Source organism: Mus caroli, unplaced genomic scaffold, assembly GCF_978045245.1.
Source record: "Mus caroli unplaced genomic scaffold, Mus_caroli_1 scaffold_7, whole genome shotgun sequence".
Classification (NCBI taxonomy): Eukaryota; Metazoa; Chordata; class Mammalia; order Rodentia; family Muridae; genus Mus; species Mus caroli.
In genome coordinates, this window is record NW_028227262.1 from 141,160,048 (window position 1) to 141,182,054 (window position 22,007).

At 40.3% G+C, this 22,007-nt stretch overlaps 1 protein-coding gene across 1 annotated transcript in view; it reads left to right on the forward strand.

Annotated features, from left to right (window-relative positions):
- The first annotated feature begins 6,365 nt into the window (after positions 1–6,365).
- Col28a1 (collagen type XXVIII alpha 1 chain) overlaps positions 6,366–22,007 on the forward strand; it is a 215,723-nt gene continuing 200,081 nt past the window's right edge. The window contains exon 1 of the mRNA XM_021165439.3: positions 6,366–6,426. The gene's annotated coding sequence lies outside the window, so the exon portion shown is untranslated. The remainder of the gene's footprint in view (positions 6,427–22,007) is intronic.

Genomic DNA, 22,007 nt, shown 5'->3' on the forward strand with positions numbered 1-22,007 from the left:
ATCTGCCAGATCCATTTGATTCATAACTTCTGTTAGTTTCACTGTGTCCCTGTTAAGTTTCTGTTTCCATGATCTGTCCATTGGTGAAAGTGGTGTGTTGAAGTCTCCCACTATTATTGTATGAGGTGCAATGTGTGCTTTGAGCTTTACTAAAGTTTCTTTAATGAATGTGGCTGCCTTTGTATTTGGAGCATAGATATTCAGAATTGATAGTTCCTCTTGGAGGATTTTACCTTTGATGAGTATGAAGTGCCCCTCCCTGTCTTTTTTGATGACTTTGGGTTGGAAGTCAATCTTATCAGATATTAGAATGGCTACTCCAGCTTGTTTCTTCATACCATTTGCTTGGAAAATTGTTTTCCAGCCTTTCATTCTGAGGTAGTGTCTATCTTTTTCTTTGAGATGAGTTTCCTGTAAGCAGCAAAATGTTGGGTCTTGTTTGTGTAGCCAGTTTGTTAGTCTATGTCTTTTTATTGGGGAGTTGAGTCCATTGATATTAAGAGATATTAAGGAAAAGTAATTGTTGCTTCCTGTTATTTTTGTTGTTACAGTTGGCATTCTGTTCTTGTGGCTGTCTTCTTTTAGGTTTGTTGAGGGATTACCTTCTTGTTGTTTCTAGGGCGTGGTTCCCGTCCTTGTATTGGTTTTTTTCTGTTATTATCCTTTGAAGGGCAGGATTCGTGGAGAGATAATGTGTGAATTTGGTTTTGTTGTGGAATACTTTGGTTTCTCCATCTATGTTAATTGAGAGTTTGGCTGGGTATAGTAGCCTGGGCTGGAATTTGTGTTCTTTTAATGTCTGTATAACATCTGTTCAGGATCTTCTGGCTTTCATAGTCTCTGGTGAAAAATCTGGTGTAATTCTGATAGGCTTGCCTTTATATGTTACTTGGCCTTTTTCTCTTACTGCTTTTAGTATTCTATCTTTATTTAGTGCATTTGTTGTTCTGATTATTATGTGTCAGGAGGTATTTCTTTTCTGGTCCAGTCTATTTGGAGTTCTGTAGGCTTCTTGTATGTTCATGGGCATCTCTTTCTTTAGATTTGGGAAGTTTTCTTCTATAATTTTGTTGAAGATGTTTGCTGGTCTTTTGAGTTGAAAATCTTCATTCTCATCCACTCCTATTATCCGTAGGTTTGGTCTTCTCATTTTGTCCTGGATTTCCTGGATGTTTTGAGTTAGGATCTTTTTGCATTTTCCATTTTCTTTGATTGTTGTGTCGATGTTCTCTATGGAATCTTCTGCACCTGAGATTCTCTCTTCCATCTCTTGTATTCTGTTGCTGATGCTCGTATCTATGGTTCCAGATTTCTTTCCTAGGGTTTCTATCTCCAGTGTTGCCTCATTTTGGGTTTTCTTTATTGTGTCTACTTCCCTTTTTAGGTCTAGTATGGTTTTGTTCATTTCCATCATCTGTTTGGATGTGTTTTCCTGTTTTTCTTTAAGGACTTCTACCTGTTTGATTGTGTTATCCTGTTTTTCTTTAAGGACTTGTAACTCTTTAGCAATGTTTTCCTGTAATTCTTTAAGTGAGTTATTAAAGTCCTTCTTGATGTCTTCTACCATCATCATGAGATATGCTTTTAAATCCAGGTCTAGCTTTTCAGGTGTGTTGGGGTGCCCTGGACTGGGCGAAGTGGGAGTGCTGGGTTCTGATGATGGTGAGTGGTCTTGGTTTCTGTTAGTAAGATTCTTACGTTTACTTTTCACCATCTGGTAATCTCTGGAGTCGTTATAGTTGTCTCTCTTTAGAGATTGTTCTTCTGGTGATTCTGATTACCGTCTATCAGCAGACCTGGGAGACAGGCTCTCTCCTCTGAGTTTCAGTGGTTAGAGCACTCTCTGCTGACAAGCTCTCCTCTTACAGGGAAGGTGCACAGATATCTGGTGTTTGGACCTCCTCCTGGCCGAAGAAGAAGGCCCAAAACAGGACCTTTCCCAGATGCTGTGTTGCTTTGGCAGGTCACAGAAGCTGTCAGCTTCTGTGGTGCACACTCTCACCTGTGCAGACTTAGTTCCTAAGTTCGGCGGGGTCCCGGATCCAAGATGGCGCTCCCTTCTCCTGAGGCAGAGGGCTCCCGTGCAGGGCGGGACCACTGTCCTCCGGCTGGGAGGGTGCCAGATGTCTGCGGCCCCAAAAGGGTGCTGCCCCAGCGGCTCTGTGGCTCCCGCCTGTCCCAGAAGCTGTGTGCCTCTGTGGTGCACACTCTCACCTGTGCAGACTAAGTTCCTAAGTTCGGTGGAGTCCCGGATCCAAGATGGCGCTCCCTTCTCCTGAGGCAGAGGGCTCCCACAATAATTTTTTTAAAAAGTATATCCTAAATATCGTAAGGTGTACATATGCTAACAGACCATTTTTTTTTTAACCAAAACTCAACATCAACTGGATGGCTGACATGTTTTTCTTGTGTGTGTATATGATAATGAGATTTGAACCCAGGGCCTCATTCTAAGCAAGCCCTCTATCAGTAAACCTTATTTCAGGATCACTTACATTCTTTGTAGAAAACTTGGTCCAAATACATAACTGGAAGACAACCACAATGCTTGCTTCATCTAGGAGAGCCAGAGAAGCTGTCATAGAAAAGGTGAGACGTAAGATGTGGGAAGCGGATGCGGGAAGTGGATGCGGCCGCATGGGCCAAGATGGCACCCTGGCCCATTGCCAGGCCCTGTGAAACCCACATGTTTACTGCCTTGCCCGAACATGCGCAGTGAAACTGCATGTGTAAGCTGCCTGCCAAGTTGGATCTGTCAGCCTATCTGTGACTGATCTGAGCTCATGCCTGGAGCATGTGTGATTCTGATTGGATGAGGTGGTGTGGAGCGAGATGAGGTCAGTTGCTGCTACTGTATAAATATAGTCCTTGCCCTGAGGGGAAGAGAGCTGTAAGTGGAGAGAGCTGTGCCCCAAGTAAGAGAGCTGTAAGTAAAGAGCTGTGCCCCAAGTAAAAAAGCTGTAAGTAAAAAGCTGTGGAGTAAGCTGCAAGTAAAGCAGAAGCTGCATGAACCTGTCTTGGTGTCTGTGTCATTCCTGTCACTTCCAGCTGGGAGGACCGGGACAGTAAGAGGCTTGATGGATGGGTAAAATGTCAGAAAGATAAGACAAAGTACTGTGTAGCTCAGTCTAGTAAGCATGGTGAGTGAGTTTAGTTTCTAGTGTGTTAGAAATAGTGCCTTGTGGGAAGCCACAAATGCCATTACAAGATGGCGCAGGTTCCAGTAAGCCGACACCCATGAATATGGGTAAACAACCAATGTGCACATGTGCAGAAGAGTTTTTTGCTGAGTCACTGCCTGGCCTGAGGCATGTGGGAGGGGTACTGAAAGCATAACCAATCAAGTATAGACACGCCTCTCCTAGGCCTAACCAATCAAGTATAGACACGCCTCTCCTAGGCCTAACCAATCAAGTATAGACACGCCTCTCCTAGGCCTAACCAATCAAGTATAGACACGCCTCTGCTAGGCCTAACCAATCAAGTATAGACACGCCTCTCCTAGGCCTAACCAATCAAGTATAGACACACCTCTCCTAGGCCGATTTAAGCAGCACTACTACTGGGGCTCGGGGTCTTTCACCTACGCAGTTAATGCTCTCCCAAATAAACGTGTTGCAGAAGGATCCTGTTGTGGTGTCTTTCTTTCTTTCTTTTTTTTTTTTATTTTTAATATTTTTTTATTACGTATTTTCCTCAATTACATTTCCAACGCTATCCCAAAAGTCCCCCATACCCCCCACCCCCCCACAATTCCCTACCCACCCATTCCCATTCTTTTGGCCCTGGCATTCCCCTGTATTGGGGCATATAAAGTTTGCGAGTCCAATGGGCCTCTCTTTCCAGTGATGGCCGACTAGGCCATCTTTCGATACATATGCAGCTATAGTCAAGAGCTCCGGGGTACTGGTTAGTTCATAATGTTGTTCCAACTATAGGGTTGCAGATCCCTTTAGCTCCTTGGGTACTTTCTCTAGCTTCTCCATTGGGAGCCCTGTGATCCATCCAATAGCTGACTGTGAGCATCCACTTCTGTGTTTGCTAGGCCCCGGCTGTGGTGTCTTTCTTGCTGGCGAGTGGGCGTCTATAGTGCCTGACTTTTACACAATATTTTTTATCATATTTTTCCCTTTCCCAACTCCTCCCAGATCTCCCCCTCTCTCTGTCTCTCTCTAAAAAAGAAAAACAAAACAAAACAAAAATTAAAATAAAATAAAGCCATCAGAAAACAAAACAATGCAAACCAAAAAGCTCTAACATACACACAAAAGTTAGAGTCTGGTCCACGTTGGCACTACTCCTGCCCTGGGGCAGACTAGATGCCCCCAGTGACATTCCACTGGAGAAAACTGATGACCCCTTCCAGAGGGTATCAGTTGCGAGTAACCTGTCTTGGTCTAGGGTGGGACTTATGTCCACTTCCCCTTCCCACTGCTGGAATTTGGACTGGTTTCAAACTATGTTGACCTTGTGTGTGCCATCAGTCTGTGATCTGTCATGTGTGTCTCTCCTGTTGTGTGTGGAAGACTGTTTCCTTGGAGTCATCCGTTATCATCTCTTCTACATGAGCTGTGAGCCTTGAGAGGAGGGATTTGATGAAGACATTCCATTTAGGGTTGAGTGCTCCAGAGTCTCTAACTATCTTCACACAGTCCAATTGTGAGTTTCTATGTTACTTACCACCTACTGCAAGAGGAAGCATCTTTGATGAAAGCTGACCAACATCAAGCATTATCCTATAGAACAGAAATTGGCAAGCTTTCCTGTAAAGGGTCAGAAAGTAAATTGTTTAGGATTTGGGGACTAATAGTTTAGATATTGACTTCTCTGTTGCAATTTCTCAACTGTATTCCAAAGCAGCCACCACCAAAAAATAGGCATAGTTCAGATCTGTTTAATCTTTATCTTCAGAATAGCTGTTTGGCACGTGTAATGTACTTTATACTGGTAAATGGTCACATGTCATTTGAACCCTCTGAGAAACTAGCTCTAGAAGTAGTGTTGCCCACTCCCTATTTCAGACCCAGACACTTTTATGTCAAATCTTCAAGACTTCTTGTCAAGGGATTAGCTGGGCTCCCTAACTCTATGGCAAAGAAGAACGAGAACAGCAAAACAGTGCAAAAGTAAAAACACCATGCCCTGGAAAACAGCCAGAAGGCAGAGTATTTCTAACAGAGGTTACTATTGTTTATTCCATAATATAAAAATTCCTGCAGTGGGAAAGAGAAGCCAGAAGCTCAGCCGTGGGAAATTCATCTATTCAGAGGCAGCTCTATCAGCAAGAACAGAGGACAAATACAAATTCCCTGTTGGGTGGGTTTGTTTGTTTATTTTTGTTTTTTATTTTGTTTGTTTTTAGATGTTTGTTAAGCCCCCAACTTGATTATGCCACATTTCTGCCATTATTTATCCTTTTACTTGGAAGTCTCACCAGAGGGAAAGCTAATTTGCTTGGGATTCTATCAGGAACTCCAGCTAACCTAATGGGCTTCTCTAGTCTGTCTCTCTCTCTCTCTCTCTCTCTCTCTCTCTCTCTCACACACACACACACACACACACACATCTATTATCTATCTATTTATCTATCATCTATCTACCATCCATCCATTTATCTATCATCTATCTTTTTACCTATCTATATCTATCTATATCCATTTCTTTCTATTTATTCTTTAACTTTAAATTACAGGATACTTAACAAAGCCACTCACTCAAAATTGTGTGTTTGGCTATTTGTAGATCATTCTCCAGACCATAGGGAACAGCAGGTTTGGCACAGAAGAAAGTTTGCTGACAAATGTTGTACATTACACATCTATATTGTATGATTTTTCATTTCTTTGTTTTGCTTTATTTTTGAAGTTTTAGCTATGGCCTCACACTGTAGCTGAAGCTGGCCTGGAACTCATTATGTCACACTGGCCTCTAAAGTAATCTTACATCCTTAGCTTTCAAGTGCTACCTTGACTGGTAAATATCTATTGCAAATAATGTTGCATTTGGCCACAAAGAACCCCTTGTTCTTTCTGTGAACTATTCTATAGAGTTCACTGAGACCAGCAGACTCCTCACAAGGATGGAAAGTTATCCACATACAAGTTGAGTAATTGCAACAAAGAGCAATTTTCCCCCCAAAGTTTGAAATGTTTACTTTCTATCCCTGTACAGGGAAGCTTGCCAACATTTTTTCTACATGATAACGTTTGGCATGACTCCACCCTCCCTCTTCAGAGAAACTTGTTGAAGTAGATGGGAATTAACACAGACAGCCTCAACTGGACAATGTGCAGAGAGTGAGAGACTTTGGAGCACTCAGTTCCAAATAGGATGTCTTCATCAAACCCCTGCCTTCAAGGCTCAAGTTCTATGCAGAAGAGTTGATGATGGAAGACTCCAGGAAAGCAGTGTCTCCAGACACAACAGGTCAGAATATACCATTCATCTGCATAGTATTGGATTAGTAATGCGTACATGATCCTGGGGCTCTTGTGCTACAGATCACAAAGAAGGTGGTTTCTGATCTCCTTCTCTCTCTCTCTCTCTCTCTCTCTCTCTCTCTCTCTCTCTCTCCTTCCTTCCCTTCTTTCTTTTTCTTTTCTCTCTTTCTTTCCTTCCTTTCTTCTTTCTTTCTTTCCTTCCTTCCTTTCTTCTCTCTCTCTCTCTCTCTCTCTCTCTCTCTCTCTCTCCTTCCCCCCTCTCTCTCTTTCCTTCCCCCCCCCCTCTTTCTTCTTGCCCTGGTACTGAGTTGATGTGCATCCGGAGCTGCCAGTTGTGCCTCCCAGTTACAGGAAACATGTTTGAATTTAAAGAAACAAGGCAGAGCTGAGAAATGCAAAGAATGTGCTAACTAGATTGGTTAAGGCTCAGATTCGCTTTTCCAGTGTATTTGTCCTGCAGCAGAATCCATGTTGTATTTAGACAGGCAGAACCTCAATGACATCTTTGTCATTACCAGTCAAAATGTGAACTTTAACAAATACTGTGGCCTGGCTTTTGCATATCCTAGTTTGAAATGGACTTTTGTCACTAATGGTGAAAGAACATATTATCTTCAAAGCACAGAAAGTCATTCAATTAAAGTTGTGCTTTTGTTAAATGCACTTGGTATCCAGGATAGATTGTAGAAGAGTTACAGGGAAGGAAGATAAGGGGCAAGCAATCAACTTAAGAAGTTAACTGCCTCAGCTGGAGTCTGAAATCTAAACTATGCCCTTAACTTGGATTTCAGTGTATTTGGAGGCATCTAGTGAGTGGATTGGGTGTCCCTAACAATAGTCCTCAGAATTTCAATTATAGACTCTACAAATATATCATAACATTTTATAACATTTCTAGAAATTATCTGCTATTCTGGACAACGTGTGAAGAGTGAGAGACTTTGGAGCATGTGTAAACTATCTACAGTTAAGAAAATATGAGCAATTATTAATTGCTGTCTATTTTAAAGAGACTTTTACTGGAACACCACTGTGCCCATTTGCTTACATATTTGTCTGAGGCTGCCTTTGTGCTATAAAAGTAGGTTTTGATACTTGTAACAAATACTCTGTGAACTGTCAAACATTAAATAGTTATGTGTTCTTTGACTGTAAAGGTTTGCCAATTATTGAACAAGACTGATAGAATTCTTGCTCCCTGAATTCATGTTCCAGTAGAACAAAAGAAAGAAACAAAAGCATATCAGCTTATCATATAAAAATATGATAAAAAATTAATTGTGAGTGAGTGTGTGTGTGTGTAGACAGGGATATCCTCTTGAAGACAAGAAATACGAATAGAGAGCTTTCTATGACAATATCTTCATGCTGAGCATCTAAGCATCCTGTGCAAAAAGAAACTGTAAGAGCAAAGATTCTTTGTGAAGAAACTTTTTGAGCTAAGAACCAGAAATTTGAATGTTGGTCAGAAAGTAGGGAGCCATATATATATGTATATATATATATATATATCCAAAAAAGTATATGTATATATATATCCAAAAAAGTATATGTATATATATCCAAAAATGTAGGGAGCCATATATATATATCATATATATATATATATATATATATATATATATATATATATATATATCCAACCGATGGCAGATTGTGTGGTATCTTGCATATGATCCCATTGACAGGTATGCTAGTTAGCAGCAATAAACCTGGGGTGCAAATATCTCTATGGTAGGGCATAGAGTTCTTTGGATATATGTCCAGGAGTGAAGTAGCTACATCATATTGCAGTTCTATATTCAGTTGTTTTGAGAAATCTCCAAATAAAATTTCACAATGATGGTACTACTTTGCACCCCCACCAACAGTGAGTAGTAGTTCCTTTCTCTCCACATCCTCTCCAACATTTGTTGTCAGATTTGCTGGTAGTCACTCTGACATGGATGAGGTGGTACCTCAAAGTATATTAATTTACATTTCTCTGATGGCTAGCAATATTAAACACTGTTTAAAATAATTGTTGGCCATGCGTATTTCTTTTTAAAAGCTGTCTGTTAGGTTAATTTGCCCATTTGCTGATTGGTGGTTTCATTGCCTTGGTATTTAATTTCTGCAATTCTTTGTAAATTCTTGTAATTAGCACCACCTCTGAGGTGTAGCTGGGAAAGATTTCCTCCCATGCTGTGATCTGTCTGTCAAGTCTGTTGACTGTTTCCTTTGCTGTACAGAAACTTTTTGTTTTGTAGTCCCATCTGTTAATACTTTTTGGGTTATTGGTATTCTATCTAAAAACAATCTTGACTGCACTATTTTCTTTTCTTTTTTTTTTTTTTTTTGGTTTTTCGAGACAGGGTTTCTCTGTGTAGCCCTGGCTGTCCTGGAACTCACTCTGTAGACCAGGCTGGCCTCGAACTCAGAAATCCGCCTGCCTCTGCCTCCCGAGTGCTGGGATTAAAGGCGTGCGCCACCAACGCCCGGCTTGCACTATTTTCTTGAAGGGCATGTTGTGTGTTTTCTTCTAGGAGTTTCATATTTAAGTTAAGCCTTGAATACATTTTGAACTGATTTTTAAAAAATTATTTTATTTATTCACATTTCAAATATTGTCCCCCTTCCTAGTACCCTCTCCATGAGCCTCCCACCCCATTCCCCCTCTAAGAGAGTGCTCCCCCCACCCACTTCCACTTCACCACTCAAGCATGCCCTATCTCTGGGACATCAAGCCTCCACAGGACCGAGCACATCCTACCCCTCCCACAGAGGCCAGATAAGGCAGTCCTTCCTCTACTGCATACGTAGCCAGGGCCACAAACCGGCCCATGCATGCTTCTGTTGGTGGCTTATGAACTGATTTGTTTTATACAAAGTAAGAGATATAAACCAATTTCAGTTTTGATAGGTGGAAATCTTTCCCTCTAGACATTTCAGTATTTCATAATTCAAATTTTGTTGCTTTTCAAAATAATGTTTGAATTTAAGTGGTAAAATTTAAGGGCATGAGATACCAATTACAAGTCACTATATATTCATATATGTATTGAATTATCACACTGTATCCCCAAAATATATACATAGCATAAAATATGTCTCTCTATATAAACATTTTTCATAAAATTTGTCATTTCCCCTTAAAGTAATAATATTATTTTATGTTTTTGGGTGTTTTACTTGAAATATACGTCTGTGCACCATGTGGGTACCTTGTGCTATGAAGACTAGAAGGCAGTGTCCTCTCCCCTGGAACTGGAGTTGCAAGCAGTTGTGAGCTGACTTGTGGGTACTGGGAATGGAACTGAGGTTTGTTCTGAACTTCTGAGTCATCTCTAGAGTCCCTTTCCATTGCCTTTTTACTTGCTTATTTCTTGCACTAGATTACATCAACTTTGTTAATTTTTTAATTTTTTCTATCTGTGCCTCACATAGGAAGAAACAAGTTAATTTACATAAATTTTGAATTTCATCAGATGTTTCATTAGCCAGCTTCTCTATTCATATAGAAAAGTAAGTCTGGGCATCGTTTTGATTCATCTCTTTGTTCTTCTACTAAAATTTGTGGGGGCTAGAGAGATGGCTTCCAGAAGACCAAGATTCAATTTGCACCCCGACATGGCAGCTCACTACTGTCTGTAACTCCAGTCCCTGGGAATCTAATACCTTCACACAGACATACATGCAGGCAAAACAGCAAGTACACAAAATAAATGAAAATTTGTAGACACTGATTTATATTCCACTCATTCACCACCACAGGCAGTGAACAATTTAAGTATGTTGACACCAGACTCTGACACTTTCTACAAAGTTCCACAAGGTGGTGCCCAAATATCTTTTTCAAACAATAAGACTAAGTGACACAATTGGTCCTGGCTAATTTGTGCTAATATTTGGTATTTCTGATTTTGAGCAATTAACAAAACATGTAATATGTAATTTTAAATAAAAACCCTTATAGTGGACAAAGTTGCATATATATAGATTCAGAATGTACGGTTCTGAATAATAAATAAAAACCAATTATAGTAAACAAAGTTGCATGTGTATAGTTTCAGAATGTACAGTTCTTAATACAACCATGAGTAACTATTATAGCAACTAACTTTAGTATGCAATTTAATATTATTATTTTATTTTTATTTTTATTTTTTATTTTTATTTTTGGGGTTTTTTTCAAGACAGGGTTTCTCTGTATAGCCCTGGCTGTCCTGGAACTCACTTTGTAGACCAGGCTGGCCTTGAACTCAGAAATCTGCTTGCCTCTGCCTCCTGAGTGCTGGCATTAAAGGCATGCACCACCACGCCCGGCACAGTTTAATATTATTAAAAGCTTCCAAAACCCCAATAGTAAAATAATAATTTTCCTCAAATTCATTTTACTGTAAGCTAAAGCTTACTGACAACTAATTTCTCCATCATGTAGTATTTAAAAAACTGGAAGAAGATTGCACACACTAGCAAGATTTTGCTGAAAGGACCCTGATATAGCTGTCTCTTGCGAGGCTATGCCGGGGGCCTAGCAAACACAGAAGTGGATGCTCACAGTCAGCTATTGGATGGCCCCCAATGGAGGAGCTAGAGAAAGTACCCAAGGAGCTAAAGGGGTCTGTAACCCTATAGGTGGCCCTCCCCCCCCCCCCCCCCGCCCCGGAGCTGCATATGTATCAGAAGATGACCTAGTAGTCCATCAGTGGAAAGAGAGGCCCATTGGTCTTGCAAACTTTATATGCCTCAGTACAGGGCCAAGAAGTGGGAGTGGGGAGGGGGGGGAGAGTGGGAGGGGAGGGGAGGGGAGGGTTTGGGGGACTTTTGGGGTAGCATTGGAAATGTAAATGAAGAAAATACCTAATTAAAAAAAAAAAAACTGGAAGCTGGGCATGGTGGCTCACACCTTTAATCCCAGCACTCGGGAGGCAAAGGCAGGCGGATTTCTGAGTTCAAGGCCAGCCTGGTCTACAAAGTGAATGCCAGGACAGCCAGGGCTACACAGAGAAACCCTGTCTCGAAAAACCAAAAAGAAAAAAAAAAACTGGAAGAAGAAAGCTACTATATTGGAAGAATTACATTTGATAATGACTTAAAAATGACTCTATGACCTTAATTTGGGAAACAACTATATAAAACAATATGTGTTATGAACTGACACAGCATGAGACACAGTTGGGGGACAATAAGCTACATAGTGTTCTTAAAATGTTATTGTCCAGGAATTTTAACGTTTTTCAAGTTTTAAAAATCTTTTAAAAATCTTCTTTTGAACTTTAAACACACTGACTAGTTTCTTGAATTTACTATATCATTTCAGGGCTGAGCCCTGACTTTATTGCTGGCTGTATTTTGGTCAGGTATCAGTAACATGGACTGTCAATAATGTACTCACTATCAAAGCTCCAGCTAGTAGGTTAAAACTGCCCAATCCTAGGGGAGAAAAATTTCCACCAATAGAAAGTTCTAAGATGGCGTGTTGATGGTCAAGCATAACATGCTGGAATTTATCCATGATGGCTTTTCCTAAGCCACTTGCCCGAAAGTGAAACTCTTATTTTCCAAATGTAAATTTCTCACTACGCGGACTATGCCTTCTCTTGCTCTGCCCTGAGCCTGGGCAGTGTACGAGTGTATAAGCCTCAGAGGTATTTAGGAAGAGGGAGAGATAGCTGGTGCCTGCATAAAGACCTGAGATTTATTTTCTCTCTGATTTTGGCTTAACTCCTTCTGTGGCCGTTAACATTATTCCCTATTTTACCAACCTTGAAATGGAAAAAATTAAGTGTGGTCTGTCTTTACATTCTACTTTGAGGTTTGATACTGTTATTTGCCCTCCATAGAAAAAGAAGAGTTTAAATACCCTGTACTGAGAAATTAAAGAATTCATCAATGTATAATACAAACAACACTAATACAGGAAAGTAAAGTCTGATTGAAAATCAGCATATATTTTCTCCATCAAAAGCAGGATTTAGGGCTGAGGCTAGAATTTGCAAGACAAGTGTGAGGTACTGAGTTCAGATCCCCAGAAACTGCAGGAAAGCCAGCGTCAGTGATAGAAGGAGAAAACAAGCACGGAAGCTACTCCTTCCATCTACATCTGCAGTGTGGTGTGCATGCACCTACATCCACACACATGGACACTGTTAGCATTCCTTAGGCTCTGCCTCACAGTTACCTGGCAATGGCCAGGTATGTCTGACTCACTACAAAAGGGGCTGCTTGCTCACTCTCTTATTCTTTTACTCTCCTACTCTCTTCCCTCTCGGTCCCCTCGCTCCCCATTCCCCTCCCTCCTCTCTTTCCATGTGCTCCTGACTTACCCTCCCTTCCTCTCCCTTCCTCTCCTCTCCCCTCCCCTTCCCTCTCCTCTCCTGCCTGTCTCTACTCCCCCCCCCCACTTCCTTTCTGTCTCTACTCCCTCTTCAACTCCCCTCCCCATGGCCTAAATAAACTCTACTCCATACTGTATCTGTCCTATGGCTGGTACCTCAGGGGGGAGGGATGTCTCTGCATGTTCCTGCAGAGGAACCCCCTTCCACCTCACCATACCTCTACCAAATATATCTTTTTCTTTCTCTCTCTCTCTCTCCCTCCCTCTCCCCCTCTCTTTCTTATAAAATACAGCAGACATAGCACCCACACATTCATTTCATATATGTTCATATGCACAAAATTAGTATTTTTTGTTTTGTTTTGTTTTGTTTTTGTTTTTGCTTTTTTGAGGCAGGGTTTCACTGTGTAGCCCTGGCTGTCCTGAAACTCACTCTGTAGACCAGGCTGGCCTTGAACTCAGAAATCTGCCTGCCTCTGCCTCCCAAGTGCTGGGATTAAAGGCATGTGCTACCACTGCCCGGTTTAGTAATTTTTTTAAAAGCAGGAACCAATCCTTGTTATTAACAGATCTGGTCTTCTCAGTGAGTGCTGTTGGAAGAAAACGTTAAGAGTTCTGTCCATTGAGTGAAGGGAACCATCAAGTTAAAACTGATCTTTCAAACCTAAGATTTATCCAAATTCCTCTTTTTGGTATTTATTATAAAGAAGATTTGTCCATTTTTTCTAGATAACATTTTTCCTAGTAGTTGGTTTTGATAGGGAAGAAACAACATGGAAGATGGGACCATAAAAGGGACATTTTAGTAGTCACAATATTGTGGTGGGAATTACTCAAGCTGGGAACCAAATTTCAGAAGATGAAGGAAGGAGTAGTGGGGGTAATTATGTAAGAAAACAATTGTGTCAAATCGCTACGTATCTAAGTTATTCTTAAAAGAAAGTTTCTTAAAAAATAATAGCAATAACAAAAGAGAAAGTAGAGGGCAAGGAAAAAGGTTAAGTCATTCAGAATTTAGTGATGAAGCTGTCCACTGTTTCAGACTTAGGCAATGCCCCATTTCCCAAGTTGAAGGATTTAAATTTTTCTCTTTGCTGATGAATAGGACCAATCCTTTCTTGATGTTCCTCCAATTTACTGCAGAAGGGCACAAGACAATGCCCAAGCCATATTCTTGGGTCCAAGAAGCATAGTGAGTTCTGGAAGCTTCAGACCTTTAGAGCAGTTGTTAGAAGTTTGGCCACACCAAGTTTTCTACTGGGAAAAAAATTATCATGGAACTTCTAATAGTTTTTCTAAAATGTTTAGGGAGACCACTGCCTTTTCCCTTTTCAGTCACAGCCTCTGGTTTATTTGACACTGGATCAGCAGCGTGGTGGGTGGGTCAAACTGAGAGGAACTTGGACAGCACCATGCCATGCATTATTCTTGACCAAGGCATATTCTTTGGATATAACTTTCAGCTGATTTGTGACCAGCTTTTTAAAAATGGTTTTATGAATTTTCTGGAGTTTGTAAGGCAACAGCATTGTAATTTCCTGTGAATTGTAACGTTCCATGCCTTAACTCATGTATGCCATGTAAGTGTGAGAAGTGTGGCTAAGCTCCCAAGAAAAGAAAGCAAATATCTAGTTTTGACTATAGATTTCACTGTTACTTGAAAACCTCAGGGAATTTCTTGAAAAGCTACTTTGTGAGGGGGTGATGAAGAAATCATTCACATTCACGTGGAACTTTCATTTGATAAGATAGTTGTTAGAAGTGAGGCTCAGAGGATCTTTAATTATGTGATATATATATATATATATATATATATGGTATATGAATGTGTATATGTGTCTATGGTGTATGCACATATATGTATGTATGATATGTGTAGTACTGCTTGTGTATGTATGTATGTTTGTATGTATGTATGTATTGTGTATATGTGTATGAAAGAGGGGAACAGTGTATGAATGAGCCATCACATGAGTGTGAAGTCCAGAAGAGGATGTTAGATGTCTTGTTCTGTCACTCTTCTGAGTCAGGGTTTCTCACTGAACCTGGAGCTGGCTTGAAAGCCAACAAGACCCAGTGACCCTCTGTCTCTGCTCCTCAATGTGTTGGGATTACATGGTTGACTTTGATACATGGGTGCTGAGAATTTGCATGAAGGTCTTCCTGCTTGTGCAACAAATACTTTCATCTATTGAGTCTTCTCCCCACCCACTGTTCTAACATTCTCTAAGTTTAGGATGACAGTAGAAATGCTACCAAATGACACTTTTTATGGTCTCAGTGTCTGCAAAACCTGGACTTTTATTTATTTTTTCTTGCATGTGCATGTATGTACACATTCACACGTGTGTGCATGCAGCCATGCACGTGGAGGCCAAGTCTCGCTGTTGTATGCCTTTCTCAACTGCATTCTATTTTAGTTTTTGAAGTAAGGACTCTCTCTAAACCTGAAGCTCACCGATTGGCTAGATTACCTGGCTAACGTGTCCTAGGAATCCTCCTGTATCTACCAGTCCTGCACTGATAGTATAGACATGTCCTTTGTAGAGACTCTGGGGATGCAATTCAGATTCACACACTCTGTACTCACTCAGCCACCTCTTCAAACATCCTTTTACTTTTAATTTTGAAAGCCTTATTTCCTGTTCATCTTAAATTATTTTTTCACCAAGAAATAATTGTAGAGTCACATGCAATTCTAAATTAACAACAACAACAACAATACTGTAGCGCCATGCAGTCTGTTCTTAACTCAACATCCCCCAGTTGGCAGCATCCTGAGTGGCAATGACATTGATAGTCATGATGCAGTCATTCTGTCACCACAAAAATTATTCTTGCTGTCATTTATAAATATGTGAACTTTCTTACCTCTACCCATAAAGGCTCTTGAGAATCTCTGCTAAACACTACTTTACTGTTGCAGGATATTTGATCCCATTGTGAGCCCTGAGACTGTGTGATTTACTGAAAAACCTGTTTCTGCGTGTGTAGCACAGCCTTAGCCCACATCTTTAATTCCTGTGGCTGAAATACAGAAACACCCTTAGTACACATCTTTAATCCCAAATAATAAAGGCAAAGTTAGTTAGTAGAAGGAAGAACCCATGTTGAAAAGTGAAGTCTAAGTGGCAGACAGAGTAACAAATCAGAGAAAGACTTGACAGGATAAGATATGACCAACTCTCAGAAGAAACAAGAGAAAAGGGAAGCTACTTAAGAGAGAGCATTGTAGAAACCAGAGGGGGAAGTTTTACAAGGACAGTTGTTCAAAGACAGAGAGAAAACAAGCTAGACACAGGTGAAGACAGAGCAAGCCAGAGAATGAGGAGACAGAAGATTAGAACAGATTGCCAGAGTTAGTATGAGGCCAAGCAGGACAATTCAGAAGGAACTGAAAGAAGCCAGATTGAATCAGTCAGCTTAGAGAGGAGTTCTGAGTCAGATGAGCTGAGATGAACCAGCCAGCCAGAGTTCAGAAAGAACAAGAAAGGGCGAGCTCATTCAACAGTCAGTCCCAGAGAATGAAAACATTCTAGGCCTAGATAAGATGGCACACAGGCCAGAAGCCTCCAGGACTAGACCTAGGCTAGCAGATAGAAGCAGTGAGCCTCGGAGACAGGCACATCAGGAGGATAAAAGATACTCAATCACTCTCCACTTCCATGACGTTCATGCCCGTGGAGTGCAGATGGTGACATGTATGTGAAACACTCAGTACTTTGACACATGCTTGCTGATCTTGAGTTATTGTTATATTGTTATTGCATTAATATTGTTAAAATGTCATCCATCCTAAAAAAATGGTAACTCTAGGATCTGAAATATGGCTCAGAGGTAAAATCTTAGAAAGTAGCATAAGCTCGACAGCCTGGGTTTTATCCCTAGAAGCCATGAAAACATAGAAGGAGAGAACCAATCCTATGAAGTTATTTTCTGACTTCTTAATATATACTGTGGCACGCACAAACCCCATCACATGTAGACCCACATAGAATAATTAATGAAATTAGTAAGAAAACTATTTTAAATAATTTTAACAACATATATATCACCTTCCTCAATAATCATGCTGTTATGGATCTCAGAGGAAGCCTATACAGAGGTGTCTGTCATTTGTAGAGCAGTAAGATCCGTTCACCATAGACTGAGTGCATAAGTTAGAAAATAAGAATAGACAAAGGGCCAGCTGCGAAGACCCCCTTCTGGGATAGACATCTCAGAATATCAACCACTGTAAATAAAACTATAAATAATGACAAATCCAAGTTCTTTTCCAGTTACTTAAAAAGGCCATTGACTTGAAGGCAAGTATTTAGGCAAGGAAAAAGTTCTATTAGGAAACCCAGCATTCCAAAGATGGGGGCTCTCACTAGCAAAAATCCATTTTGCTTAGTACCTGAAGGTGAAAGGCTCAGATAGGAATTTTAGGGAGGTATGCCAGATAGGTGGATACCAAGACAGTTACAAACTTAAGTGGTCTGCTTTTCCTAATGTACAAACTGCTATATCCTGGCAAGGTCACTAGATATCCTGACTTTCTTTCTTTCTTTCTTTCTTTCTTTCTTTCTTTCTTTCTTTTTTGTTATTTTGTTTATTTATGTTTCAAATGTTATCCCTTTTCAATTCTGAAAACCCACCACTCTACCACCCCTCCCCCTGCTTCCACGAGGGTGCTCCCCCCACCCACCCACTCCCTCCCACAGCTCTATCATTCCCCTACCCTGGGGCATCAAGCCTTCACAAGACCCAGGGCTTCTCTTTCGATCAATGCCAGACAAGGTCATTCTCTGCTACACATGCAGCTGGAGCCATGGGTCCCTTCTTGTGTACTTTTTCATTGTTGGTTTAGTCTCTGGGAGCCCTGGGGGGCGGGCGGTCTAGTTGGTTGATATTGTTGTTCTGGCTTGTTAGTTAAGGGCACTGACTGCTCTTCCAGAGGTCCTGAGTTCAATTCCCAGCAACCACATGGTGGCTCACAACCATCTGTAATGAGATCTGAAGCCTTCTTCTGGTGTGCCTGGCTTCTTTAAATGTAAGAATTATTAAAAAGTCTTGTACTGGCTGGGCATGGTGGTATACACTTTTACATTCAAGGTTGGCCTCAACCTCAGAAATCCATCTGTCTCTGCCTCAAAAGTGCTGGGATCAAAGTTGTGCACCATCAGATTCTAAAAGGTATCTTTAATCCGAGAACAGGAAAAAATGGTCCCCTGGGGAGGTGGAAAGACAACTGTCACTAGAAAAGATAGTGAAGTGCAACTTCTCATAGAACAGTTGTAACCTGCTAGATGGCTCCAGTCAGTGGTGACACCTCTAGCACTTTCAGTCAGTAGGAGAGTCTGTCATCTCCAAAGTTAGTGATTTTTAAAATCAGCTAAAAGCAGTAGAGTTATAGAACTTATTTAGGTTTTCACCCAGTTACAGTTAGAAAACATCATAACAGATGAAGCCCTGCCTAGTTCATACACAGGAGAGCAAGGCTCTCATAGAGGTTAGGGGCAGAGCCAGAACTCAAGTAAGACTAAATATTACCTAAACTTTCTTTTATAAATTTTTTTTCAAGAATCAGAAGTAGTAAGAGTTGAATGACTAATAGCTACATGCTCATTATTCAACTTCAGAATTATTAATCTGCTCATTTTCTTAAAAAGATTTTGAATCTGAGTCTGCTGTCATTTATATGACTCCAGAGTGCTTGCTATTCTAACCGGTGTCTCAGAGAACAAACCCTAGCAAAGAGAAAGACAGGAATCAAACCAAGGATATAGTGTAAGAAACACAGGCAGATTGTCGATCGACACTTACAATGTAAAAAATTTGCTCACTTTCTTTCTTCTTTATTTCGTTTTTTCTTTTTCGGAGCAGTAGCCTGGCAAACACAGACTTATTCTAAAGGGACGCTGCTCCTTTAAGTTGCTTACTGATCCCACCCAGATCTTGCACCTTGGCCAAATGCCTGACCACTCTAGTAAACAAGAATAAGAGATTGAAAAGAAAATCAAAAGCAAAGACAATTATTTCCCAGAGTACCGAACAATATCAAATAGCTAACTCTATTTAGCAATAGTCCTGGCTGTGGGCATCTGCTGCACTGTTCTCTTTCCTGTCTGACAGACTTCCTAAGGTAAGACAGAACTGCTTGGTTTTAATCCCTAAACTCCATCTAGGAACTGTGCAAGGATAAACAACTGATAATCTTGTCATGTGAAGAAAACTTATTGAAAACTTTGCCCTCTGCTGTGACTCAAAACCAATTGTTAGACAAACACAAATACTGGCTAAGTATGTAAACTTAAGACTAAATATTAAAGATATTTAATTTTTCCTTTTGCAAATTTTATTCTAAATTTACAATCTACTAAACTGTAGCACAATAATGTTAATATCTTTGGGGGAACTTTTTAAAAATTTGAAATGGATTTCTACAATTCAGGATTCATTTTAGGCTATTTTAGCATTTGACTAATTTAGAAATTTAAATAAAAAGTACCCAATCATTTTGTCTTCATGTAGAAACCAGGAAAATGCAAATACTGAGGTAAAATTATTAAAATCTACTAAAATTTGTTTTATTTCTGAAAAATTATACAATATAGTCTCTTGAATGTATTGACCCTGTTAATTGACTTGAAGTAAGTTTTAGGTAAAATTTCAAAATACAGCATTTGTCAAAAGAGCTGCATTTTAAATAAAATTTAGCCATAGCCATATTGACATAGAGGTTTTTATTTCTGTCACTTGACTAACTGTACTCTCTATCTCTTTAAATTATTTGTACATCTTTCTAAAAGCTAAGAACTATTAAGAACTCAGCAAAAGGATCCTCTGAAAGTGGTTAGAAGTGGGTGAGCTCTCAGTGTCTAACAGAGTCAGGAGGTCAGGGAGATAAGAGAATGGAAAAGCTAGAGAAAGAAAAATAAAGCCAAGAGGATTCCCTGCGGACCCCACAGGAAAGCAACAAACTTTGTGTCAGGTGCCTAATCAACAGCCTCAGAAGAAACCACAACGCAGAGATATTATGGTTATTGTCATGCTTGAGTGGCATCAGTGACTATTATACACATGAGGATTAAGTTCAGTCCTCTATGGCAAGAAAACTACATGTTCAGTTCTCTGTTTTAAGGGAGGATAAAGCATTATTTGAAGCCAATAGTTCCAAAATCCTCCCCCGAGTTTCTTCCCCCGAGTCTCTTAGGTCCAGAATGCCTGAGATGTTTCTCCTGGTGTGGGTGCAAGAAAGAGAAAACACCTGTATAACATTAGTGATTTGTTTTTCCCTCTGAAAATGCAGTAGCAGCTGTGTGTGTCTACACGACTTTATCTTTTCACTAAGCTTCAGATTTAAAGAAACAGCTCTTTCCTGTTCACCTTGGTTAAAACAGAGGTGCCATTTCTATGTTCTATTTCCTTAGCCCAGTTCTAGTGGGGTTTAGTTTTTGTTTTTGCTTTGACTACCCACTGTCTTCAGATCTTAGTATACCTGGTCGAGAGCTTGCTTGACATTTAGACAATTGCTCTCAGCACATGCGCCAGCACAGGTGCTTTGCTCACACCGAAGTGAAGTTCTGTTAATAAGCTTCCTGCTGCCTGCTATTTGAGGAAGAAGCAGTGGCCTGAAGCCAGCAGTAGCGTTATCTCCAACCTAACAGTTTTGCTTTTTTGGGGGGGTTTAATCCATCTGCCTGTCTGAAAGCAGTCAGTCTCCCATATCACCCATCACTGCCGTCGCGTGTATTCCCACCCTCGATTGAAGAGTCTGGGAAAATCATGGTCGTGAATTTCCAGTTCACATTTTCTGAAGGCAAGGTGCCAAAAGGAGGGAAATGTGATTCCTTTTCCAGACCTTGTGGAGTTAACGCAGCCGAAGGAGGCAAGCACTCGGAAAACACGCAGATTGTCAATTCTAAATAAACCTTTTGTTCCTGTTCCCTTGGGTCTCCTGAGCTAGCAACATAGCAGTCTCCCTTTGTCAGGAAATTCTGTGGATTTAAACATCACTGTGTGTGCAGCTGGGCATATTGAACTGATACAGATGACTGAGAATTTTAATAGAGAATTAGAGTTTTCATTGTTTACATAGAAAAAAAATAGTTGGGTTAAAGGGGTAGGCCTCTGACTTCAGATCTTTTCCCATTTTGCTTGGAAGTTGCTTTTAAGCAAACCTAGTGGGTTTTGTAGTCAAATTAATTTTTATTCATTAGATATGCAGTTCCACTGTGGAACCTGATGAAGATAAACTTTCCAAAGCAAGAGAAAAGAGAAAAGAGAAAGGAACTATGGAAAGCTGAGGAAGAATTTTATTCTAACTTGATTGATTCACTGATGCTGTGTGCACATCATAGTAAGACTGAAAACATAGTGGTTCTGTGTGACCCAAAGAAGAGCTGGCTTTGCTAAGCATCAGTTATAATGAAAATGAATATAACAAACATGCAGTCATCTGAACTCACTCTGAGAAATCTGGAAATGATAAAGCAGGTACTGGGATGGAAGCATAGTCCCAGAACAGTGTGGGACTGAGAAATTGATCAATGGCATCCCCTAGTCCAAGCTCTCTGTAATATAGGAAGAAAGTAGTGCTGCTTAAATACAACGACTTCAATAGAAGTGAATGCTTACTAAGAAATGTTTGGTCATGGTGCCATGACTTGCTTAGCTTAGAAACTTTAAAAAGTTTCTAAGTTCTCAGTGTGAGTGTTTTACTTGAAATGTGAATGTGTGTGAGTGAGTGTATGTGTGCTTGTTTGTGTTTGAGTGAGTCAGTGTGTGTGTGTGTGTGTGTGTGTGTGTGTGTGAAGTTCAGAGGATCGCTTTCTGAAGTTACCTCTCTCCTTACTATGTGTGTTTGAGTGAGTCATGGTGTGTATGTGTGTATGTGTGTGTGTGTGTGTGTGTGTGTTTGTGTAAAGGTCAGAGGATAGTTTTCTGAAGTTCTCTTCTTACACTACGTGGGTCCTAGAGAATCAAAGTCAGGTCACCATGATTGGTGTCAAGTTCCTTAACTTATCATGTTGTTGGCCCATATCACAGCTTTTGACTCTACAGGCTTGAGACTATTTATTTATGCTTAATTAATTAATTAATTCTCTCTCTCTCTCTCACCTGACAGGTAACTTGTGTATATATTATGACTTCCAGCTGGTGTTTTTATGGGAGTCTAGAGTGTACAAATGAGTCTCGGTTTTTTGTGCCTTCTCTTGGTCTCTTTTTTCATCACATTACAATTTCTTAGCAACCTGTTTGTT